At 46.3% G+C, this 16,163-nt stretch overlaps 1 protein-coding gene across 1 annotated transcript in view; it reads left to right on the forward strand.

The window, feature by feature from the left end:
• LOC124544794 (ankyrin repeat domain-containing protein 50-like) overlaps positions 1-16,163 on the forward strand; it is a 371,911-nt gene that overhangs the window by 17,856 nt on the left and 337,892 nt on the right. The window lies entirely within an intron of this gene.

A 16,163-nucleotide genomic window follows, 5' to 3' on the forward strand; every position in this document is an offset into this window, starting at 1 on the left:
AGGCAGACCAAGTTCTGGCGGCCCTTTAAACATGGCGGTTATTGGCAGCAGCCGACATTCTGACGGCCATCGCGTGAAAGTGAAACTTGGCAGCGGGTTAAGTTAATTCTCGCCAGCGAAATGGCGCGATGTAGGCCGACGTAAAAACGTATGAAAGGTACAGCGGGCTACAGAACTTACTGGCAAAGTTCTCGTGCTTGCTGGAGGACACCATCAAGAGACAATGGCGAGGCCAAATTATAAGTCCTACTTCCAGGAAGCCGAAATAACTGAAGAAACAGACCAGTGCAGAAATCATCTATCGAATGGTGTAGCTTCTGCATAACGCGAAATTTTTTTCTCTCACAGATCAGTAGAAGTTCCTCGTGGCCACTTTTTATTCAGTGGTGAGCCGGCCGGGGTGGCCGAGCGGTTCAGGCGCCTCAGTCTGGAACCGCGCGACCGCTACGGTCGCAGGTTCGAATCCTGCCTCAGGCATGGATGTGTGTGATGCCCTTCAGTTAGTTAGGTTTAAGTAGTTCTAAGTTCTAGGGGACTGATGACCTCAGATGGTAAGTCCCATAGTGCTGAGAGCCATTTGAACCGTTTTTTTTTTATTCAGTGATGAAGTCATAAATAACTGTAAGAAGCAAATATACTGACGACCCCAAATACAGACTGTTTATAAATGAATATCGGGGTTTTAACGCTTTATAATATTTATTATATTAAACTTACCGTTATAGATCATATGTCAAATGAAAGAGCAACTCAAACAGTTTTACCAAGAACCTTATAAAGGTTCAGTGTGAGCACCATTTGTCACGCGGCACACATCAAGTCTATAGCGGAGTTCTTCCCAAACATTGATAAGTGTGTCTTCATTGACTGTAGCAACAGCTGCTTCAATCCGGATTATTAATTCTAGGAGGTCTGCTGGTAGCGGAGGCACGTACACATGACCCTTGATGAAGCCCCAAAGGAAAAAATCGCATGGCGTTAGGTCGGGTGAACGTGGAGGCCATGCAAAGCAAGCCCCCATGTGAGAGATTCAGTAGCATCTGGCTGCTGGTACGAATTTAAGAACCTTCAACATCGCAGCGCGTCAGCAATCGTTGGTTAGTATATTAAAAAACTAGAAACCCGCCTCGATTGCAAAAAAGCACCTAGTGTTAACCTAGGTTTCGGCTTAGATAACTACACCTTCTTCAGAACAATAAAACCCACAAGTGCCTAAGAAGACCTTTGTCAATGATTAAAAGTTAAGTAACGGTTTAGACTTTGTACATATGTACTGTTTGTTATTCCTTTTTTTTCGTTTATAAATGTGTAGCTATAGTGTTCTTTTAATCATTGACAAAGGTCTTCTTAGGCACTTGTGGGTTTTATTGTTCTGAAGAAGGTGTAGTTATCTACGCCGAAACCTAGGTTAACACTAGGTGCTTTTTTGCAATCGAGGCGGGTTTCTAGTTTTTTAATATAATGCACCTGGTGGCATTGCGGGAAAGTGCCGCAGTGAGGAAAGTATGTAAGCGGAGCAAAGACGAATCCGGAATCATTCTAACGACAACGCGGGCCCCAAATGGAGAAATCCACTGGCCTAAAGGGGTTGCGCAAAAATATGGAAACACCACAAACACAACATATTACTCTGCCCAATCAGGTGTAGCGAACCCGTTGACATTAGAAACTTCCAATCGCCTCATAATGGATAAATACAGAACCTGTATCGTTATCGAGGGAATAATATCCAATTGTTCCTGTAAAAAAGTGCAAGTCCAGTAAGCATGATGGAGGTGAACAGCGATCGTGCAGCCTTCTCTCCAAAGCAGACCACAAAGGCTGAATAGTATTGGAATCTGGTGGCCGTGGTGGCCATAGAAGACGTGACAGTTCATCCTCGTGCTCACAAAACCAGTCCTGTGTGAACAGAAGTCTTGTCGTCTTGGGCCATCACCTCTGTGAAACGAACATTGTACCATGGGATAGCCTGATCAGCCACAATGGTCACACAGCCCAAGGCAGGTATGCGACGCTGCGGAGAAACCATGGCGCCCTTGGAATACCATCATTTGGCTGTCCAGATCACCGCCGAACTCCCGCCATGTTTCTCTCTGGGGATGTGAATTCAACCAGAAGATGGATGCGGTGTGAAACAAGGCTCACCAGGCAAAGTGAGTTCCTTCCATCGGTCCGTAGTACAGTTTTTATAGCTTCAGGACCAGGTTTCCTGTTACGAGTATTTGCCACACATATATGTAGTTTTGGAATTGCTGCTCGCGCTGACAGAGCTCGCGTGTGCGGCATTCAGCTCTGCAATGACTTTTGCAGCTGTCTCCCTCTCATTTTTTTCACAGTCCACTTCAATGACCGATCATTCAACACACACTTCCGTTCGCGTTGTGACTTAGCGGACCATGCTTTTCCGCTTTCCCTGTATGCTGTACAAATCTTCGATACGCCAAAGACCTCCGCTCCCTTGCTTACGTAAGCACTCATCTAAGAGCACCAGCAGTTTGCCCAATTTCGAAATCGCTTAGCTCCTCCGTAAAGCACTCACATCTACACAGAGCACTGTCTTGACCAGGACTGACACTTTTAATATATTGCGGACATTGCAGCGGTTCCGTTTATGGTCAAATACAGCAGTGCAACGTGCGGGCTTCGTTAGCATCTGTAGTTATGTTGAAGCGTGCACTTCTTGTGGCGCTTGCATATTTTTGTCCAGCCCTTGTAAGCTGCTTCGATAAAGCGGCGGTTGTTGCGGCCCGACAAAGCAGAAACTGTTGCGGCTCGGTGCCTTCCACGAAGCATTTCGGAAACTGCGAAGCTGTTGGTCGTTCGCGTGCTGTAGTCGTGAGCCTCTATGGGAAGTAGTTAAGAATGATTAAACCGCGAGTACGCGACGAGGTGATGGATGACCATGCCTCGTCCCAGAAAGTGGATATCGGAAGTTTTCTCTCTCAGAGAACCAGGATAGGCGGTGATCTGTGTCAGACCTGACAGAGTACAAAGTTTGTACAGACAGAAGTGTTTCGAAGCATCTTGGGGGCTTTGATGCAGACGACCCCTACGTGTTCCCCGTTGAACCAACGTCAGTCGTCAGTTACGATGCAGTGCGCTCGGGGTCATCGAGACTGAACCGTGGCTCAATGGAAACATGTCGCCCGGTCGAATGAGTCACTTTTCGTTTTACGCCAGGTCGACAGTCGTGTCCAGATATGCCTTCATCCAGGGTAACAGGGTCGGAAAGATGTGGCACGCCACGAAGGGATTAGTATTATGCCGTGGCTGTCATTAACCTGGGCTTCCTTGGGGCCTGAGGACTATGGACTACGACAACATTATTGAAGACACCTGCATCACCTCATGGTAGATGCATCCTCTTTAGCTGTGGCATCTTCTAGATGCATGACTGTCCTCGTCTCACAAGGCTAGAGTATTGCTATATGATAGTGAATTGATCTCTTTACCGCCAAATTTGCCTCATCTGAACCCGATGGACCACAATTTGGACGCTGTTGGGCGCCAGCTCCGAGAACACGAACTAGCGGACCCTAATTTGCCAGACTAGCCTGACATGTGCTGGCTATTTCTGGAAACCTACCAGTAACATGTGGAGCGTATGTCACGCAAATGAAATGAAACGATGGTACAGCATTTATTGGCCGGGATTTCCCCTTCGGGGTTCGGCCGCCGTATTGCAAGTCTTTTTAGTTGACGCCACTTCGGCGACTTGCGTGTCAATGATGATGAAAATGATGATGGACACGCAACACCCAGTCCCCCGCCGGAAATCGAAGCCGGACCCCCCTTGCGTGGTAGGCGGTAACGCTACCGCTGCGCTACGGAAAAGAAAAACTGCAATGTTGCAGTCCAAATGTTTTAAGCAGATTTGATCATAACGTTTCGGCCGATCAGTGTAGAACATTGCACGGGGTACCCAGGAAGGAAAGGAATGCAGGAAGACCTACAGAGGATCGACACTTTATATGTAGTGGGCTCTCAACATTACTAGATGTGAACTACTGCACGTAAATATGCAGAAAGACCCATTATTGTAGTGCTGCAGTCACATCCATAAAATATCTGGGAGAATATGGACGGAGAGATTTAAAGTGGGACGACCTCATAACATTAATCGCGAGAAAGGCAGATATGATGCTGACACGCAGTGGAAAATATGTGGGTAGTGTTGTCCGCTCGCTGAGGAGCTGGCTTACAAAGAAGAACAGCACGTTTCGTCACATGTTCGTCTAGTAAGCGGGGAAGAGTCAGAGAGGTACTCATCCAGTTTGCTTGAAGCTGACCAATTATTTCGTCCTATGTATATCTTACGAAAAAAAAACATGACCTGTAAAATTAGAGAGATTTGAGACTACACGGAGGCTTACCAACAATTATTCTTCCTGCTCGCTGTACGTGATTGGGACAGGAAAGAGGGGAAGCGACAGTGGTGTAGAAGGGGCCCTAGGCCGTGCAGCATAAGGTGGCTTGCAGATTGTAGACTTATATGAAGAGAGGGATTTGGGTGTGTGCGGCGGACAGAGCGGCCCACTGCGTCCAATTGCACAACCTCCTGTGTGAAAGGGGTCGTAGTTGACGTTATCGTCCTGCAGAGTGTTTCGAATAAGGTACCGTCTGTGTATGTATGAAATACAGTACACCTTGCGAACGATCGATATTTTAAATGCTATAGACTCTCTGGTCATAAAAATCTAGACAGCTGGTGCGTGTCAATCATTCACCTGAATTCTGCTGGGGACGCTTTCAGTGAGGTGTCTGAGTGCCTGTGGAAGAAGTGCAGCCCATTCTCCCTTCAAGACCGAAACCTGAGAAGGTAATGATATTGAACGCCGGGATCTGGAACTAAGACGACGTTCTAACTCATCTCGTACCTGTTCCATTGTGTTCAGGTCGGGATTCTGAGAACGCCAGACCATTTCAAAAATGCTATTGTCCACAAAACATTGCCTCACAGATACTGCTTCATGACAGCAGACATTATCAAGCTGATACAACCAGTCATCATCTCCGAACCCTTCGTGCACTGTACGCAGTACAAAATGCTAAAAGATGTGTTCGTATCCTTCTACATTTGGCCCTGTGTTAACTTCAATAAGAGGACCACACCCTAACCACTAAAAACACCCCCATACCGGAACAGCACCACCTCTGTTCTTCACTGATATCACAGCATATGATGGCAGGTAACGTTTTCCAAAGCTCTGCCAAACTCAAACGCTTCTACCTGATTGCTACAGACTATAATGTGATTCATCACCGCAAATCACTCGTTTCCAGTCGCCCAATGTCCGGTGGCGTCGCTCTTTACAGCAACCCAAGTATCGCATAGCATTCACTTCAGAAATGTGTGGCTGATAAGGAGCTGCTCGAGCATTACACCGCCTTTGTTTTAGCTCCCTATGAACATTCATTGTGCTAGCTGGAGGACTGGTAACACTTCGGAAATTACGTGTGAGTCCTTCCCGTCTCTGTTCATCCATAAGTAAGTGATATCTGCCTAGTCTTGGTTTAGGTATGGTTGTTCCTTCGCCAATGACTACTCACCGTTCGAAGTCACTGAACTGTCTTGAGACACACACTCTGCTATTACTGCACCTTTACTGACAACACAATACCCCGCGCCTCATGTTGTCGAATTCGCCTTTAGTGACCTTATTGGCCGAATTACGCACTCCATCGGCATTTGCGTGTAGTTTTGATAAGGTAGTGTATCATATGTGACAGAAACAATAAACCACCCTGTCGCAGGATCATCCGCAACTGAGCATTATACGAGGGTCACTCCAAAAGAAATGCACACTATTTTTGTAAAAATACGGTTTTCATTCTGCATGTGTGAAAGTTTTACAGTGTGTAGATACATCCTTCCCGCTTGTTTTCAAACTTAGTTCAACCTGTTCCCGTGAGTGGCGCCGTCACAGCATGTCGTCGAGATGGCTGCTACACTTGACGTTCGTCAGAAGCAACGTGCTGTCACAGAATTCCTGTGCTGTGAAAACGAGACAGTGGGAAACGTCCACAAGAGGTTGGAAAAGGTGTATGGAGATGCTGCTGTCGATCGCAGTACAGTTAGTCGGTGGGCAAGCAGGTTACGTGATGAAAGCGGGCACGGCAGTATTGAGGATTGTCCTCGCAGCAGCAGGCCTCGTACTGCACACAGTCCAAACAATGTGCAGAGAGTTAACGAATTGGTGACTGCTGACATACGCATCGCAGTGAACTAATTGTCACGATACCTTGGGGTAGGGGAAGGAAGTGTTTGCAGAATACTGAAAGTGTTGGCGTTAAAAAAGGTTTGTGCCAGGTGGGTTCCCAGGATGTTGACAGTGGCTCACAAAGAAACAAGAAAAACGGTATGCAGCGAACTTTTGGAACAGTAAGAGAATACATAATAACGTCGTGCGACGAGGGCCTCCCGTCGGGTATACCGCTCGTCTGGTGCAAGTCTTTCGATATGACACCACTTCGGCGACTTGAGCGTCGATGGCGATGAAATGATGATGATTAGGACAACACAACACCCAGCCCCTGAGCGAAGAAAATCTCCGACCCAGCCGGGAATCGGACTCGAGCCCTTAGGATTGACAGTGTGTCGCTCTGCCCACTCAGCTACCGAGGGCGGACAGTAAGAGAATGGTGGAGATGAATTTCTTGGAAGAATTGTGATAGGTAATGAAACATGGCTCCATCATTTTTCACCATAGACAAAGAGGCAATCAGTGGAGTGGCATCATGCAAATTCACCAAAGCAAAACAAATTCAAAACCACACCTTCTGCTGGAAAAGTTATGGCTACGGTGTTTTTCGATTCCTAAGGACTCTTGCTTGTGGACATCATGCCAAGTGGGGCCACCATAAATTCTGATGACTTCAAGCTCGACTGTGTGGTGTTCGACCACATCGGCAAAAGCAGGATGTTTTGCTGTTGCACGACAATGCACGGCCACATGCCAGTCAAAAAACCATGGAAGCGATCACAAAACTCGGATGGACAACACTGAAACACCCGCCTTACAGTCCTGACCTGGCTCCATTTGACAATCATCTCTTTGGGAAACTGAAAGACTCTCTTCGTGGAACAAGGTTTGAAGATGATGGCTACCTTGTGCACGCCGTCAAACTGTGCCTCCAACAGGTTGGTCCAGAATTTTACCGTGCGGGTATACAGGCGCTGGTTCCAAGATGGCGTAAAGCAGCTGAGAGGGATGGACATTATGTGGAGAAATGAAAATATTGTTCCTAAAGGATGTATTTACACACTGTATAACTTTCAAACATGTAGAATAAAAGATGGATTTAAAAAAAAGTAGTGTGCATTTCTTTTGGAGTGACACTCGTACCAGAGGTTGAAAATACCGCTGCAGTTGTAAGGTTCTTTTATTTAGGACATGACCGGTTTCGGGCTCTTATACGCGTATTTTCAGGTGTCATAACTTGGTGCTGTGACACCGAGCGCCGCCGTCGACGAGTACAAGACACGATGTGCTACCGGCGAGCGCAGAGCATGGAGTCCACCGCGTCTTGTACTCGTCCACGTCGGCGCTCGGAGTCACAGCACGAAGGTACGACACCTGTAGACAGGCGTATAAGAGCCCGAAACCGGTCGTGTCCTAAATACAAGAACCTTACAACTGCAGGGGTAAAATACAGGGAGCGAAAGGCTGTTTGCAATTTGTACAGAAACCAGATGGCAGTTATAATTGTCGAGGGGCGCGAAAGGGAAGCAGTGGTTGGGAAGGGAGTGAGACAGGCTTGCAGCCCATCCCCGGTGTTATTCAATCTGTATATTGAGCAAGCAGTAAAGGAAACAAAAGAAAAATTCGGAGTAGGAATTAAAATCCATGGAGAAGAAGTAAAAACTTTGAGGTTCGCCGAAGACACTGTAATTCTGTCAGAGACAGCAAAGGACTTGGAAGAGCAGTTGAACGGAATGGACATTGTCTTGAAAGGAGGATATAAGTTGAACATCAACAAAAGCAAAACGAGGATAATGGAATGTAGTCGAATTAAGCCGGGAGATGCTGAGGGTATTAGATTAGGAATTGAGACACTTAAAGTAGTAAAGGAGTTTTGCTATTTGGGGAGCAAAATAACTGATGATGGTCGAAGTAAAGAGGATATAAAATGTAGACTGGCAATGGCAAGGAAAGCGTTTCTGAAGAAGAGAAATTTGTTAACATCGAGTATAGATTTAAGTGTCAGGAAGTCGTTTCTGAAAGTATTTGTATGGAGTGTAGCCATGTATGGAAGTGAAACATGGACGATAAATAGTTTGGACAAGAAAAGAATAGAAGCTTTAGAAATCTACATCTACATTTATACTCCGCAAGCCACCCAGTGGTGTGTGGCGGAGGGCACTTCATGTGCCACTGTCATTACCTCCCTTTCCTGTTCCAGTCGCGTATGGTTCGCGGGAAGAACGACTGCCGGAAAGCCTCCGTGCGCGCTCGAATCTCTCTAATTTTACATTCGTGATCTCCTCGGGAGGTATAAGTAGGGGGAAGCAATATATTCGATATCTAATCCAGAAACGCACCCTCTTGAAACCTGGACAGCAAGCTACACTGCGATGCAGAGCGCCTCTCTTGCAGAGTCTGCCACTTGAGTTTGCTAAACATCTCCATAACGCTATCACGCTTACCAAATAACCCTGTGACGAAACGCGCCGCTCTTCTTTGGATCTTCTCTATCTCCTCCGTCAACCCGACCTGGTACGGATCCCACACTGATGAGCAATACTCAAGTATAGGTCGAACGAGTATTTTGTAAGCCACCTCCTTCGTTGATGGACTACATTTTCCAAGGACTCTCCCAATGAATCTGAACCTGGCACCCGCCTTACCAGCAATTAATTTTATATGATCATTCCATTTCAAATCGTTCCGTACGGATACTCCCAGATATTTTACAGAAGTAACTGCTACCAGTGTTTGTTCCGCTATCATATAATCATACAATAAAGGATGTGGTGCTACAGAAGAATGCTGAAGATTAGTTGGGTAGATCACATAACTAATGAGGAGGTATTGAATAGAATTGGGGAGAAGAGGAGTTTGTGGCACAACTTGACTGGAAGAAGGGACCGGTTGGTAAGACATGTTCTGAGGCATCAGGGGATCACAAATTTGGTATTGGAGGGCAGCGTGGAGGGTAAAAATCGTAGAGGGAGACCAATAGATGAATACACTAAGCAGATTCAGAAGGATGTAGGTTGCAGTAAGTACTGGGAGATGAAGAAGCTTGCACAGTATAGAGTAGCATGGAGAGCTGCATCAAATTAGTCTCAGGACTGAAGACCACAACAACAACAACAACAACAACAACAACATACAACTGCAGCGTTATTTTCAACCTCTGACATAAACAGTAGTTGGAGGCTCGACTTGGAACCGTGTATTTGCTTTCTTTTTGCGAAACCCGAGAACATTGCAGTAGCAATAGAGAAATCCACCGGAGCTGCGATTGCCCATGCGGGTCTCGGGGTGCGGTGGAAGACGTGGCGCCGCATTAATGGCTGGGCCCGCCTTGCGGGGCAGTGTCCGGACGCCAGATGGGACCGCGGCGCCGTAATTGGCGGAGCGGCGGGCACCGGAAGGCGCGCCGGAAGTCGCCGTTGCCGGCGGCGGCGTCTCCAGGGGCTCGGCTGGCCGATCGATGGCGTTCATTATGAGCGGCGAGCGCCCGACAAGTGCGTTGCGGGATCGGTCGCGGGGAACCAATTACAGGCTCCGATGAGTTAACTCGGCCTGCCGGCGAGTCGGGCTGCGCCGCGCCGTCACTGCGCGCGTCGACCTGCTCCCCTTGATGAGGGGATCGAAACGTTCGCGGTTCGTTAGTATGCGACCTCGCGTACTGCCTCGCGACACCCTCCAAATCTTTGCCATGGAAAAAAAAAAAAAATTACGGAGCAGGGAAATTGACGGGATGGAGGGGCAAGTATGGGATGTAACACATCCACTTTTCTTGTACGCTATTCCCACTCGTAGGGACTGATGACCTTAGCAGTTAAGTCCCATAAGATTTCACACACATTTGAACATTTTTTTAGTCGTCAGTAATCAGGAGACTTAAGGGTTGGTTGGTTGGTTTGGGGAAGACCAGACAGCTTGGTCATCGGTCTCATCGGATTAGGGAAGGATGGGGAAGGAAATCGGCCGTGCCCTTTCAGAGGAACCATCCCGGCATTTGCCTGGAGTGATTTAGGGAAATCACGGAAAACCTAAATCAGGATGGTCGGACGCGGGATTGAACCGTCGTCCTTCCGAATGCGAGTCCAGTGTCTAACCACTGCGCCACCTCGCTCGGTGGAGACTTAAGGCGTTAACCTTTGTGCAGGGAAAGTACGGCCATCCCTTTCCCCTCCTCTTGCCGGCGTCTGCAGCTCGTGATTGGCTGAAATGATCACGTGGGACTTCCGGTCGTATTGGAGCCTCCTGTTACATAACATAGACCCATAGGCGTCCGCAAGGGTGTGGGGGCTGAGGCTGTCAGAGGGGAAGATGGGTAACTGTCCCTCCTGGAATCTCCGGTAGGTTACTTCCTGGCATATTAAAACTGGGTGTCAGACCGGTTCTCGAACACCAGAGCTTTGCCTTTCGCGGGGAAATCCTTACCGACTTAGCATAACCAACGGCCCGTCCTCGTGAAGCTTCACTTCCCGCAATATCTCACCTCGTACCTTCCAAATTTCGCAGTTCTCCAGCATAACTGAGGTACTACACAGTCGAGTCACATGTGTCCACCACCCACGTTCGACGGTAACGTGCAATACGTACTCACAGAACCAACAGGACTAACAGTGGATGGAATATAAACCGAGTCCGGAGAACATTGCAGTAGTTGTCGTAATGCGGAAACAGAGCGATTTATCTTACATCCCTTAGGACATCAGTCTTTCGGGCCAAGGTTAGAAGCATTCCAGAGCCGGGTATGTTTGTAAACTGATCGCCTGCTGTCAGCGTTCAAGTATACCTCGCAAGGCTTCAGCCTGGAACCGCGCGACCGCTACGGTCGCAGGTTCGAATCCTGCCTCGGGCATGGGTGTGTGTGATGTCTTTGGGTTAGTTAGGTTTAAGTAGTTCTAAGTTCCAGGGGGCTGATGACCTCAGCTGTTAACGCTCATAGTGCTCAGAGCCATTCGAACCATTTTTGAGCAAAATGATGCTATCCAATACCGGTCCCAAGGCAACTGTGATGCACCGTGGTTAATAGTTAACAAGGATGAACGGCTGTTGCGAAGATGTGTACGGGCGAACAGAACTACTGAGCAATTGACTGGCCATATAAACGAAGGCGCCACCAACAGTGTCTCTCCAAAGATCGTTCGGCGATCGGTCCTCAGCAGCGGGCGACAGGTTCTTGCACTTATACTGACTGCTTTTCATCGACGACGAACGCTGGAATTTGCACAGTAGTATCTTAACTGGAGATCCCCGAGTACCGACGCATGGCCTTTCCAGATGAATCGCGTTTTATGCTCCATAGACGTGAAACATCTTAAAGCAAATACCCTGCAACGATCGTCGTAAGGGTCCAGGCCGGTGGAGGGAGCGTATGGTCTGGGGAACGTTTGCATGGCTTTCCCAGGGTGTCTTCATCATTATTGAAGACACAATGGATCAACAAGATTACGCATCCCTCCTTGGGGACCATGTTCACCCCCACATACAGTTTGTTTTTCCTCGGCACAATGGCTTCTACCAGCAGGACAGTGCAAATCACATAGCTTGTGGTATAGGTCCGCGTTTCGAAGAGTACCAGCTTGAGTGTACTGTACTCCCTTAGCCATCAAACTACTTGGATTTAAACCCAATCGAAATTCTGTGGGACTACCTCGATCGGGCTGTTCGCGCTATGGATCCTCAACCAAGTATCCTAGCGCAGCTGGCCACGGCAGTGGAGCCGAAGTGGCTCCAGATCCCTATCGATACTTCCAATAACCTCATCGATTTTCTTCCTACACTTCTCCTAGCGGTCTGCGCTGCAAGCCGGTTATTCAGGCATTTGACAGGTAGTCACATAAATGTGAGTGGACCGCAGAGCTCTCTCAGAGGGAAGGATATTGCGGAGACGTGGCTTAACCGCAGTCTGAGTGATGTCTGAAGGTTGAATTTTTCACTCTGCAGCAGAGTGTGCGCTGATAATGTAACTTCCTGGCAGATTTTCTTCCAGGAGTGCTGGTCCTGCAAGTTTTGCAGGAGAAATTCTGTGGAGTTTGGAAGGTAGGTATGAGATACTGGAGAAAGTAAAGCCGTGAGTCGTGCATGGGTAGCTCAATCGGTAATGCAATTGAGCCGCGAAAGGCCAAGGTCCCGGGTTCGAATACCGGTGCTGCATACATTTCTAATCTGCCAGGAAGTTTCATACCAGCTCACACTATTCTGCAAAGTGAAAAATTCATTCTTCAGTAGATTAACTTTGGAATTTTCATGCATTTCTAGAAATGATTGTCTCTGATTCCACTCAACATCGTATTTAGCATGCAAGGGGAAACACTATGGTTTTAGTAAGCGCCACAATATTTAGTTGTCGGATTGTCCGCGGAAAATTATACTGTTTTTCGTGCCGTGGTGGCGGTTTCGGTGTTTTATTATTCTGAGGGATGTGAACCTTTACAGAACATTGTCGATATAGAATATCCGATCTTTTTGTTGTCGCTTCCTTGTACAGCCCTTAATGAGCTACAGGAAGCGTCGGTTCCAGCATCCAGAAGAGTTCAAAATGGCTGAAGTTTACCTGCCGCCATCCGTCCGCACTAACCACAAGCGTTGCCGCTTCAGCTGCAGTACGGCTCAGTCTTACAATAGGGCCCGCATCTCGTGGTCGTGCGGTAGCGTTCTCGCTTCCCACGCCCGGGTTCCCGGGTTCGATTCCCGGCGGGGTCAGGGATTTTCTCTGCCTCGTGATGGCTGGGTGTTGTGTGCTGTCCTTAGGTTAGTTAGGTTTAAGTAGTTCTAAGTTCTAGGGGACTGATGACCATAGATGTTAAGTCCCATAGTGCTCAGAGCCATTTGAACCATCTTACAATAGGTTTGCATTTGACCCATCAAGGCTTGCTGACCGGCCGGTGTGGTCGAGCGGTTCTAGGCGCTTCAGTCTGGAACCGCGCGACCGCTACGGTCGCAGGTTCGAATCCTGCCTCGGGCATGGATGTGTGTGATGTCCTTAGGTTAGTTAAGTTTAAGTAGTTCTAAGTTCTAGAAGACTGATGATCTCTGATGTTAAGTCCCATAGTGCTCAGAGCCATTTCAACCAAAGCTTGCTGGGACTTCATCCAGTTTTACATGGTAGGACGATTGTAGTAGAGTGTGAAGATCACGATCATGTGGTATATTGTAGATAGTGAGCCCAAATCCAGAAGAAATACAAATATCTGCCTTGAAAGAGAGGAAAAAATAGTGAAATATCAATGTCTAAAATATGTTTCGACCTTTTCAAACTACCTATATGGTTCTTACACTACATGGGTGCGGCATCTAGCAGTATGGATACGAGTTCTCTAGACCAGTTGTCATGGCAACATCACAACATGCCGTACCAGGGAGTAGAGGACGATTTTGGCTCGGTTCTAGGCTGTTTAGAGTTGGTTCTACCAATCAGTTTGGTGGTTATTTGAAGGTTTCCTACTTCCATGTTCTAATTAATTACATAAAAGATGTACTTCGAATGACTTAATGAAATATGCTTATCTTTAAGGTATAACAGTTATCTGCGTTAAAAAAAAATGACTGTATAACTGTCAAAAGTTACAACGGGCTTGGTGTACTTCCTGTAAAATTTATTACTTGTGGCACAACACGTTCTCTAACTCAACTAGTCGGTTAGGTCAAAACGGCACATTTGGAGTCATGATTCTCTCTTTAATAAATTTCTGTCGACGTCCATACGTAGGACATGTTCTGTTTCCATACAAATAATAGCACAGTGCTGTGCTTTCGGCAGAACTTTTACAAGCCGCAAGAGATGGATGGCTTTCTGTTGTAGGGAGAAATGGAACAAGAACAATTTGTCATCACTGTAAATCATCTTAAGATTTGAGATTCACCAATGAATATATCATGTAGTAAAGAGCTATATGTTTTAATTTCAAAGCCGGCCGCTGTGGACGAGCGGTTCTAGGCGCTTCAGATCGGAAGCGCGCTGCTGCTACGCTCGCAGGTTCGAATCCTGCCTCGGCCAAAGATGTGTGTGTCGTCCTTAGGTTAGTTCGGTTTAAGTAGTTCTAAGTAGAGGGGACTGATGACCTCAGATGTTAAGTCCCATAGTGCTCAGAGCCATTTGAACCTTTTTTTTTTAATTTCAACAAATTCTTGAGCCAAGTTCTTGTGTAATATTGTAAGGCTGAACTGTTGATGTATTAAAGTTTTTATTTGTCTGCAGAGGGTTGAAATACTCAAATAAAGGTGACGTATAACCGAACCAACACGTCTGATTATATTTCATTTCGTAGTTAAATTCTTGAAGAGTACTGCATCTTTTCTTACTCGTTTAATTGCTTTTAGTGGATAGTTACAACGAACAAAGGAATACAATACGTCAAGAAAAGCGAAAAAGACATACAAATGTAATTTGTACAGTATAGTTGACTTTTTATTCCTGTTTTATGCTAGACTAATTAATTTTAAATGCAGATATTAGCTACAGTATGTGCGCCAAACAATGTTTTTTTTTTCGGAAAATTCAGACATGATTCCTTGACAGTTCATCCAGTCGACATTTTTCCTTTTCTTGCTTTTTTGAATACAAGTGTTGAAACTATTAAAATGGAACTGAACGAAATGTCCGGTGGTCCGCTGTAGCTATATTTGTTCAGGTCAGTATAAACCCACTCTACCAGTTGGTGTAAATATTAATGTTATAAGATTTCAGCATTCCTCAGCTGATAAAAAACTACTGTCTAATGAGAAAAAGAACATCGTCAACGATGAAAATCATGTCTGAGTTAAGTCGCGAACCCTACACGTTCCCATTAAAATATGCTCTTCTCGGTTTATGACAAGCCACAAAATGCCCCTCATAGATGTTATTCAGGTTAGTACTAGGCCCTGTAATGACAACAGCTGACACGCTCATGTGCGTAAGCCACCAACATACCAGATGACTACATAAGCTACGAGCGACCCGTGTGTTGTCCAAGTGGGTGCTGTGTCTGCTGTCTGGGTACAGAGATGGTGACGGAAACTGAACTAATACGGGCAACACCAGAAGATGGAACTCAAAATTTCGAAACCATGTGTGGGGGTTCAAAAGGGACCTGAACAAATACAGCTACAGCGGACCACTGGGCATTTCATTCAGTTTCATTTTAATAGTTTCAACACGCGTATTAAAAAAAAAAAAAAAAAAAAAAAAAAAGCTGTTCAGTGTAGGAACTGTGAAGTAATAATGTACAACTACTTTTAGCTGTGGTTGCTCCAATTTTAAAATTATCTAGAAAGTTCAGAACCTAAAAACGGTATATGTCTTCCGTACCGGTCACATTGGGTACAGAGCTTTACTTAGGATGGCGCTCGCGCATTACGAGCAACAACCGGCATTCAACAGTATCGTTAACAAGTTGCCTGACATGTGTGTGAGACGGCCATGCACAGTGCTTTGCAAGAAGCTCGCTTGGAAACAGTATGTTTACCGGAAATGGCAAGTAGCACATTGAATTAAAGATTTTGCAGCCAGAAGCGGTTAGTGACAATTTTTAGACAACTATATGAGAAGCAAATGTCTGAAAATACTGTGGAGAAATAGCAGCCATAGCTCTCATTTTTTATTTACATTGGTGTGGTTTTTATTCTTTGAGCGTTCACACGTATACTATACAATAGCAAAGACGTGTTATGTTTCTCTCCGAACAATGCAGTCTCTTTTATAGTTGTCTTCAAAGCGAAGTAAATTCGTACGCCTTGTATGTGACTCCCGTACCTTGACGCTGCGTGCCTTTTAACCGAATCATTTTACCTCGCAACCAGGAGCTGCAATAGTATGCGATGAAAATCAGAGCTCTGCCGGCAACCGAACACTTCCAAACCGTGAACACCCGAGCTCGTCATAGTTTCCGCTGCTGTCGCCTTGTTTAACGTTGCAGCGGATTGCAGGGACTTTGTGGTTTCGCGGTAAAATAAAATAAAAACATTGGTATGCAAGTTTAATTGTTACAGAAGCGG

Source organism: Schistocerca americana, chromosome 8 (genome assembly GCF_021461395.2).
Source record: "Schistocerca americana isolate TAMUIC-IGC-003095 chromosome 8, iqSchAmer2.1, whole genome shotgun sequence".
NCBI lineage: Eukaryota > Metazoa > Arthropoda > Insecta > Orthoptera > Acrididae > Schistocerca > Schistocerca americana.